This window comes from Coregonus lavaretus (genome assembly GCF_964263955.1).
Source record: "Coregonus lavaretus genome assembly, chromosome: 7".
NCBI lineage: Eukaryota > Metazoa > Chordata > Actinopteri > Salmoniformes > Salmonidae > Coregonus > Coregonus lavaretus.
This window is the reverse complement of record NC_139994.1, coordinates 61,326,379-61,337,388: the sequence shown is the minus strand read 5'-3', so window position 1 is coordinate 61,337,388 and position 11,010 is coordinate 61,326,379.

Sequence of the window (11,010 nt, the reverse complement as noted above, 5' to 3'; positions counted from 1 at the left end):
GTGTAGCATGTGTCTGTAGCATGGTGTCTGTAGCATGGTGTCTGTAGCAGTGTAGCATGTGTCTGTAGCATGGTGTGTGTAGACCAGTGCTCTCCAACCCTGTTCCTGGAAAGCTACCCTCCTGTAAGTTTTCGCTCCAACCCCAGTTGTAACTAAGCTGATTTAGCTTATCAACCAGCTAATTATTAGAATCAGGTGCGCTAGATTAGGGTTGGAATGAAAACCTACAGGAGGGTAGCTCTCCAGGAACAGGGTTGGAGAGCAAATGTTAACCCCTCCCCCGCTTGGTTCCCATGTGTATCGTGTTCGCCAAGGCTGTGTCTGGCTTATGCTATGCTGCCGTCCTCCCATGTCTACTGGCCAATGAGAGAGTGGTTTTATGTCATGCCAATGTACCCCTTCTCTTCCACTACCAGACACTCTGTCCTCCAGGGCAAAGGGCTGGGTATGGTACAAGCATGGTCCCCTGTCTCCTTCTTAGTCAACACCAAGGAGTGACAACACACACAGAAGTGCAAGCACGGACGCACGCACACACACGCACACACACACAGTCATACACCCCTCCTTCTTGCTTTCTTACTCACACACACACACAGGTCCCATATAGCAGAACCAGCGTTGGTACCGTAGGCCACTCAGCAGTATTCATTATGGACTAGGGAGCAGGAGAGGGAACCGGAGAGGGAGCCTGAGAGGGAGAGGGAGCCGGAGAGGGAGAGTGGAGAGGGAGAGGGAACCGGAGAGGGAGGGGGAGAGTGAGCCAGAGAGTGAGCCGGAGAGTGAGAGGGAGAGGGAGCCGGAGAGGGAGAGGGAGCCAGAGAGGGTGAGGGAGCTGGAGAGGGAGAGGGAGCCGGAGAGGGAGCCGGAGAGGGAGCCGGAGAGGGAGAGGGAGATGGGGCCGGAGAGAGAGAGAGGGAGCCGGAGAGGGTGAGGGAGCTGGAGAGGGAGAGGGAGCCGGAGAGGGAGCCGGAGAGGGAGAGGGAGATGGGGCCAGAGAGGGAGAGGGAGAGGGAGCCGGAGAGGGAGAGGGAGCTGGAGAGGGAGAGGGAACCGGAGAGGGAGAGGGAGAGGGAGCCGGAGAGTGAGCCGTAGAGGGAGCCGGAGAGGGAGAGGGAGCCGGAAAGGGAGAGGGAAAGGGAGCCGGAGAGGGAGAGGGAAAGGGAGCCGGAGAGGGAGCCGGAGAATGAGCCGGAGAAGGAGACGGCGCCAGAGAGGGAGAGGGAGCCGGAGAGGGAGAGGGAGCCGGAGAGGGAGCCGGAGAGGGAGAGGGAGACGGGGAGGGAGAGGGAGAGGGCCTAGTGTTATCAGACACTGCAGCAGCCCAGTCGGGCCTCCACGGGGCAAGCCTGCCATCTAGAGACCAGACAGGTCACTTAAGATCCACTTAGAAATTCAACGTCCGTCCAGGTTCCCAGGACATCAGGACACACATTCAAGCCGCCACTAGGGGCAACGGTGAGCGCTATTACAATCAAGTAGGCTGGTGGCTTGCTAGGGCGTTGTGGAAACATGCACACAGATGCACACGCACATTCACACACTTCCCTGTACCTCCCCCTCATCCTCTACCCCATGTATCTCCGGACAGTACAGTCAGTAGAGGGAGAAAGAGAGAGGAGTGTCTTGATCTCTCAAGGCCCTATCACCCTCATTGTCTTCAAAGCAGATTCCTGACAGTCATCACTTCTCCTGGCATTGAATGTCCTTGGCCTCGGCTCTCTCTGTCTCTTCTCTCTCCATCTGTCTCTCTCTCTCTCTCTCTCCCATCGCTCTCTCTCTCTGCATAGGAGGAACAGTGAAGTCAAACACACATTCACATTCAACAGCAGTCCTCTCATCACCATGGTTTCACACCAAAGAACCATTCTCTGAAAAATCACCCGAAATCAGCATTAACCTGTGCTTCAGTCCTACCTGGATTACTATTGACTACTAAGAGATGAATGTGTTCATATGATCCTATTTGAATACCCCCTTTCTCTTTCTTGCAGGGGAGGGAGGCATACATGTATAGTTGGTGTGGAGGGGGGAAAGAGTATGTAGGTGTGTGTGTGTGCATATGTGTGTGAGTGAATTGCTATGTGTGTCTACACACGCCCATGTATGTGCGAGCGACTGCACGTCGGGACAGCAGGGAGCGGAGGATCCTCTTTTTCTCATGCTACACCTCCGCGACAGTCAGCTCAGCTCAGGGGGAACCTGGGACTTAATAAGTCAGTAACTTCAAGGAGAACGACATGTATTATTCATTGGCAGACATCTCCTGAATTCACTCAAATCAAATTCGCCTGCCTTTGTTTTGAGAGATCAAGTCTGCGGTTTGACACATATAGAATTGATTGAATTTATTTGATCGAGAGGGAGAGGTGGAAAGGGAAGGTTGTGTGTGGTATGAATATATATATATATATATATATATATATATATATATATATATATAGAGGGAAGAGGCGACGCGCGGTAGGCAGAGGAGCCGGTGAGAATTTATGATCCGGATTGAAAACTACTTTTCTCTCTCTCTCTCTCTCTCTATCACCCTCGGCCTGTCGCTCTCGGCCTGTCGCTCTTTCATTCTATATCACTCTCGGCCTGTCGCTCTCTCTCTCTCTCTCTCGTTCATTCTCTCTCTCGTTCATTCTCTCTCTCTCTCTCTCTCTCTCTCATTCATTCTATATCACTCTCTCTCTCTCGTTCATTCTATATCACTCTCTCTCTTGTTCATTCTCTCTCTCTCATTCATTCTCTCTCTCTCTCTCTCTCGTTCATTCTCTCTCTCTCTCGCTCTCTCTATCACTCTCTCTCTCTCTCTCTTGTTCATTCTATATCACTCTCTCTCTCTCTCTCTCATTCATTCTATATCACTCTCTCTCTCGTTCATTCTATATCACTCTCTCTATCTCTCGTTCATTCTATATCACTCTCTCTCGTTCATTCTCTCTCGTTCATTCTATATCACTCTCTCTCTCTCTCTCTCTCTCTCTCTCTCTCTCTCTCGGCCTGTCGCTCTCTCTCTCAATTCAATTTAAGGGTTTTATTGGCATTGCCAAAGCAAGTGAAGTAGATAATAAACAAAAGTGAAATAAACAATAAAAAGTTTACAGTAAACATTACACTCACAAAAGTTCCAAAATAATAAAGACATTTCAAATGTCATATTATGTGCAAATAGTTAAAGTACAAAAGGGAAAATAAATACAAATATATATTGGTTGTATTTACAATGGTGTTTCTCTTCACTGGTTGCCCGTTTCTTGTGGCAACAGGTCACACATCTTGCTGCTGTGATGGCACACTGCAGTTTTTCACCCAGTAGATGAGGGAGTTTATCAAAATTGGGTTTGTTTTTGAATTCTTTGTGGATCTCTGTAATCTGAGGGAAATATGAGTCTCTAATATGGTCATACATTTGGCAGGAGGTTAGGAAGTGCAGCTCAGTTTCCACCTCATTTTGTGGGCAGTGTGCACATAGCCTGTCTTCTCTTGAGAGCTAGGTCTGCCTACGGCAGCCTTCTCAATAGCAAAGCTATGCTCACGGAGTCTGTACATAGTCAAAGCTTTCCTTAAGTTTGGGTCAGTCACAGTGGTCAGGTATTCTGCCACTGTGTACTCTCTGTTTAGGGCCAAATAGCATTATAGTTTGCTCTGTTGTTTTGTTAATTCTTTCGAACTTGTCAAGTAATTAGCTTTTTGTTTTCTCATGATCTGGTTGGGTCTAATTGTGTTGCTGTCCTGGGGCTCTGTGGGGTCTGTTTGTGTTTGTGAACAGAGCCCCAGGACCAGTTTGCTTAGGGGACTATTCTCCAGGTTAATCTCTCTGTAGGTGATGGCTTTGTTATGGAAGGTTTGGGAATCGCTTCCTTTTAGGTTGTTGTAGAATTTAACAGCTCTTTTCTGGATTTTGATCATTAGCGGGTATCGGCCTAATTCTGCTCTCCATGCATTATTTGGTGTTTTAAGTTGTACACTGAGGATATTTTTGCAGAATAACAAAAAATATATATATATAATCTAGAAAAACGCATGTCAAAAATGTTATAAATTGATTTGCATTTTAATGAGGGAAATAAGTATTTGACCCCTCTGCAAAACATGACTTAGTACTTTGTTGGCAATCACAGAGTTCAGACTTTTCTTGTAGTTGGCCACCAGGTTTGCACACATCTCAGGAGGGATTTTGTCCCACTCCTCTTTGCAGATCTTCTCCAAGTCATTAAGGTTTCGAGCCTGACGTTTGGGAACTCGAACCTTCAGCTCCCTCCACAGATTTTCTATGGGATTAAGGTCTGGAGACGACTGGCTAGGCCACTCCAGGACCTTAATGTGCTTCTTCTTGAGCCACTCCTTTGTTGCCTTGGCCATGTGTTTTGGGTCATTGTCATGCTGAAATACCCATCCACGACCCATTTTCAATGCCCTGGCTGAGGGAAGGAGGTTCTCATCCAAGATTTGACGGTACATGGCGCCGTCCATCGTCCCTTTGATGCGGTGAAGTAGTCCTGTCCCCTTAGCAGAAAAACACCCCCAGAGCATAATGTTTCCACCTCCATGTTTGACGGTGGGGATGGTGTTCTTGGGGGTCATAGGCTGCATTCGTCCTCCTTCAAACACGGCGAGTTGAGTTGATGCCAAAGAGCTCCATTTTGGTCTCATCTGACCATAACACTTTCACCCAGTTCTCCTCTGAATCATTCAGATGTTCATTGGCAAACTTCAGACGGGCTTGTATATGTGCTTTCTTGAGCAGGGGGACCTTGCGGGCGCTGCAGGATTTCAGTCCTTCACGGCGTAGTGTGTTACCAATTGTTTTATTGGTGACTATGGTCCCAGCTGCCTTGAGATCATTGACAAGATCCTCCCGTGTAGTTCTGGGCTGATTCCTCACCGTTCTCATGATCATTGCAACTCCACGAGGTGAGATCTTGCATGGAGCCCCAGGCCGAGGGAGATTGACAGTTATTTTGTGTTTTTTCCATTTGCGAATAATCACACCAACTGTTGTCACCTTCTCACCAAGCTGCTTGGCGATGGTCTTGTAGCCCATTCCAGCCTTGTGTAGGTCTACAATCTTGTCCCTGACATCCTTGGAGAGCTCTTTGGTCTTGGCCATGGTGGAGAGTTTGGAATCTGATTGATTGATTGCTTCTGTGGACAGGTGTCTTTTATACAGGTAACAAGCGTTACCTGTATAAAAGACACCTGGGAGCCAGAAATCTTTCTGATTGAGAGGGGGTCAAATTCTTATTATTATACGCTTTATCTGTGTAATCTTCAGCAAAGGGTGCTTGGGGTGCATACACACACACACACACACACACACACACAATCTCAAGAAAAGTGTAATCGAATTGTCATTGTGGTCAAACACACATAACTTAACTGAGAGAGACACTATTCTGACACCAACATAGATATCTTTCCCAGTCAATAACCACAGGTTGGGTGTAGTCTCTGGGTATCAGCTCTGATTACGTCCCTCTCCTATACCCACTACTCTACCACTCCTCTCTCCCTCCACAGCATTACAGGCCTCACTACCATTACCATGTCACGTGTCATCACCCTAACATTACAACATTATCCAGGAAAAACAAGAGAAAAAAGGGATAAGCCCTTTCCGACATTACCGCCGGTTCACCTTTCATAATATTATGGCTTTCCACCAGACCCATTAAAAACAAATGGTGTGTTTAGTTGGAAGCTTGAAGCGGAAGCTCTACTCAATCACATGGAAGCTCCAGTCGGGGGGGGGGGGGTGTCACGTTCGTTTCAACCCCACCGCACATTACTCCTAGCGGGCAACGAGAGAGCGCTAGCTCCCTAACCACAGCTGGTTCTCTTATATAGTACTAGCCCCTTCCCAACTTATTGCTAATGATGATGACTTCAAGGTAATTGCATATGTAATGAACTCTCAGTGTCTGAAAATAACAATGTCCTCTTGCTGATTTTATTAGTTTTTGCGGAGGAAAGGCTTGTGGTGGGACTGTGTTGCCTGCTCATTTGCAATAGGCCTACAGATGCAAGTGAAATGCCACTCCAATTCAACGAGAAAGGCTTTTAAAGCAAATGTCCATACAGCATGTGGTTATGTGATGAGACATTATTATTAAAAGCGAAAAGGTTGACCCTCAAGAGTTCAGAATCGCGTTGTTAAAACACCAGCCATCTTGGTCTGTTGAAGCCTGACAACTGTCAATCCTTCTCTAGTCATTCCAAAGACCATCATTCAACGGTCTGTCACTTCAAAACACAGTCATTAACATGTCATTCAAAAGCACCTACATTCAAAGCACTGTCATTTTGACTGCCATTCAGGAGACAGCTTGCTAATGATAGCCACGCTGTTAAAGAATCAGGAAGAGAATGGGCTAACCATAGAGCTGACTGAGGTTCAATTCAAATCCGCAGTATTCAACTCTGGCCTTTGACAGCATGTCTACAGTTCACCCTCTCCTTCTAACCAGGGACTGATTCAGACCTGGCTCACCAGGGGAGTGGAGTGGACTCAATGACGTCAATCGATCAATCAATCAATCAATCAATCAATCAATCAATCAATCAACTAGCAGCAAAGGTAAAGCAGCAACACTCCAGACCTGGAGGTCATGTCAGACTCCACCCTAACCAAGTGTATTGTCTTGTTCCTGTAATGCAAACATAGACACTTTAATTCTAATATCCCTGCCAACCCTACAGCATTCATTCTCCCACTGTCTCTCAGGCATAGAGTCAGACCTGTCATAAGATGCTACAGTAGCATCACTCTGTTTGCACCAGGTCTGCCTCTGCCAAAGCTGACTTTGTCTTGCTTCACGTGGGTAAACATCGCTACTAATCGGAATTGGCTGTTCCTGACTATTTACAATGTGGCTGGGACTGAGTCAAACGTTCAGGAGTGTGTCTATTGCCAAGGAGGGAAAAGGAAAAAGGCCCTCCGGTGTTTAGTAACAGAGTAAACCTGTGGGTTTTCCTGTAGGTAATCAGTGTTTCTCTTCTCTCTATCTCGGTCTCTGTCTCTCTCTCTGTGGGCGTGCGTGTTCGGCCCCTCCCCAGTCCTTTTACCCTTTCAAAAACACCACCTTCCTTCCTTTCGTCGCCTGCAAGGGAGGAGCAGAGAAAGGTAGAGGGAGTGGCCACCAGGGTCACAGTGCATTAACCACACCAATAAACCCATTACACTGAGATGTATGGGAGCAGCAGGTATGGTAGAATGGTATCCTACTGGGACATAGCTAGACCAGTAGACCCACTCTCTCCATCTACACACACACATACACAGACACACACACAGACACACACACAGACACACACACACACGTTAAAGCCTCAGCTATACTACATGCATTTAGTGCCTCTGTTCATAACCTTCACTCCTACATGACTGTAAGTCGCTTTGGATAAAAGCGTCTGCTAAATGGCATATTATATTATATTACTTATTAAAGAGTGAATGTGCCATCCTCAGACTGTTACCATAGCGTTCCTATATGTCCTGTCCGCTTGAGATATGCTGCTCTTTACGGCACCATAATGCAGCCAATTAGAGGGGGGGGGGGGGGGTAGATAGTAGAGCTATGTGGGCTAGTGTTAACCATCCTCACCACTGGTAGGGGGGGGGTAGATAGTAGAGCTATGTGGGCTAGTGTTAACCATCCTCACCACTGGGAGGGGGGGGGGGGTAGATAGTAGAGCTATGTGGGCTAGTGTTAACCATCCCCCCTTCCACACCGGCAAGGATGTAATGGTTGAGCTTTAACTGGTGTTGACTTGAGGAATGATGTGTATTTAACAGTCTGCTGTTTACTTTGACATGTAGCTGGTTATTATTTCCTACTAATGTTTACATGTTGGTTTCCTTCAGATTTGATATATTGTTAACAAATCATTACTCAGAGAATACCAGTTAAATAACCTCTGAAATAAGACCAACGTAAAGCACAACCAATATAATGTAACCAGATACTAGTGGACACAGACAGCAGGGAGACACACAGGAGAGGACGAGGTGCTGTAGTCTTTGTTCGGCGATAACAAGCGAATCATTTGGCTGCAGATGAAATTACATGTCTCCTATTTTCACTACTAACCATAGAAGAGGGGTGAATCAGCTTGTATGTCAAAGTGCAGTTTGTAGCCTACATCTTCAGAAGGAAGAAGACTCATGCAGCAGGAACATGGTGAGCCACAGAGGAGGCTGGTGGGAGGAACTATAGGAGGACGGGCTCATTAAATAAATAATAAATTGGTCATTTAGCAGACGCTCTTATCCAGAGCGACTTACAGGAGCAATTAGGGTTAAGTGCCTTGCTCAAGGGCACATCGACAGATTTTTCACCTAGTCGGCTTGGGGATTAGAACCAGCGACCTTTCGGTTACTGGTACAACGCTCTTAACCACTAAGCTACCTGCCGCCCGACTGGAATAGAATCAATGAAACATGTGGTTTCATACGTTTGATACCTTTCTTTTAATTCCATTCCAGCCATTACAAATGAGCCCGTCCTCCCACCAGCCTCCTCTGGTGCACCACCTTAGGGAGTGTTTGCTCATGATTTCTTCTATATACTACTGCAACCCAGTGGTCGTCTCTGGAACTGCACCCTGAGAGGGACAAGCTAATGGGGTTTGTGTGCAGGGATGTTGTTGTGTACAGTGGCAACCAAACGACAAATTCATCACCAAGCCAGACGGCCCCGGTGCCGTTCCTGCCATTTTCATCACCATTCACTTTATATTGATAAAGCAATCATGCATCGCTTTCTTCAGGTGTGTCACTGTTCCTCCACTCGCAAGACAAATGGGAGCATCAAAATGTTTTTTTCTCTCCCCCTTCTGTTTCTACTATCCTGTGAAGAAAATTGGGGATCCAAATAGAGAATCATAACAGTTTTTCCCCTGTGGGGAGTGAGTCATCAATGCAGAGTGAGTTTTGGTTCTGAACACTGAATGAGTCAAAGACGAACGTTAATATCAAAACGTTTTCATACTATGACTTCATTCGTTTAAAACATGCGTCTTTGGGTGACAAATACTGGGGAAAGTAATTCACTGAAGACTAATTCACTGTTTTTTTATTAAATTTGTCTACGGTATACAAATATTCACACACCAAATGTTCAAAAATCTCCTAACATCTCGTAAACATTCATATGTTCTGCTTGTCTAGAACTCTTCTTTTTTTGGGCCGTGTGCCGTAACAGCACGCATACTCTCCTCCCTCATGGGAATGCCGCCACCTGCAACCTTCCTGTGTCATGACATTCGCGTCATCACCGTAACAGGCTGCGACATCAGCCCTGTCACGGGTTACAGGGATGACGTGACATTAATGACAGCTTGTCCGGGATGAAGAGGTGAGGGCAGTCTAATCACAGTGAGAACAGAGAGCCCTTGAAACAGAGCACTCAGTCTATAGGCCCAGAGGTGATCAAACACAGAACAATGAGAGGGGACAGGGGGGGTGGGGCAGGGATTTGATGGACAGACAGGGAGGTTTAGAGGAAACAGGGGTGAGGCAGGGATTTGATGGACAGACAGGGAGGTTTAGAGGAAACAGGGGTGATGCAGGGATTTGATGGACAGTCAGGGAGGTTTAGGTTTAGTGTATGGAGAAAGGGATTAGGGTAGAGGTCACGATACAAGGTTACAGAGAGGAAATGGGTAATTGGGTGACGGTAGGGGTAAATGGGTAACGGTAGGGATAAATGGGTAGATGGGTGACGGTAGGGGTAAATGGGTAACGGTAGGGATAAATGGGTAGATGGGTGACGGTAGGGGTAAATGGGTAGATGGGTGACGGTAGGGGTAAATGGGTAGATGGGTGACGGTAGGGGTAAATGGGTAGATGGGTGACGGTAGGGGTAAATGGGTAGATGGGTGACGGTAGGGGTAAATGGGTAGATGGGTGACGGTAGGGGTAAATGGGTAACGGTAGGGATAAATGGGTAGATGGGTGACGGTAGGGGTAAATGGGTAGATGGGTGACGGTAGGGGTAAATGGGTAGATGGGTGACGGTAGGGGTAAATGGGTAGATGGGTGACGGTAGGGGTAAATGGGTAGATGGGTGACGGTAGGGGTAAATGGGTAGATGGGTAGATGGGTGACAGTAGGGGTAAATGGGTAGATGGGTAGATGGGTGACGGTAGGGGTAAATGGGTAGATGGGTGACGGTAGGGGTAAATGGGTAGATGGTTAAATGGGTAGATGGGTGACAGTAGGGGTAAATGGGTAGATGGGTAGATGGGTGACGGTAGGGGTAAATGGGTAGATGGGTGACGGTAGGGGTAAATGGGTAGATGGGTGACGGTAGGGGTAAATGGGTAGATGGGTAGATGGGTAGATGGGTGACGGTAGGGGTAAATGGGTAGATGGGTGACGGTAGGGGTAAATGGGTAGATGGGTGACGGTAGGGGTAGATGGGTATATGGGTAGATGGGTGACGGTAGGGGTAAATGGGTAGATGGGTGACGGTAGGGGTAAATGGGTATATGGGTAGATGGGTGACGGTAGGGGTAAATGGGTAGATGGGTGACGGTAGGGGTAAATGGGTAGATGGGTAGATGGGTGACGGTAGGGGTATAAGGATGTATGGATGGCATATGAAAGCAAATTTGTGATTTGTTGACATCTTGTCATATCTACAGACTTCTAATGTTACAAATACATATCGTAAAATAGCAACCATTAACTTTACTCCTCGGTTTAGCTTGTCTCCTGCTATGTACATTGCTAGAGACCAGTCCCTATCATAGCGTATGTCAATGATGGAGAAGGAAGTTGAAAGAGGTAACAGGTGAAAGTAAGGGTAACATATTCAGGAAAAGCTTAGGAAAGGTCAAAGGGTACAGGTCAAATCTGGATATTATTTATCTCTCTTCAGTAAAAACCAGTCAGTCCTTGTGAACCCCCACCAATAGAAATCACATCGTCTACAAAACATCTACAAGAACATAATAGTGTAAAAACAAAGTGTATATACATTGAGGTCCGACATGAATGACCTCCTC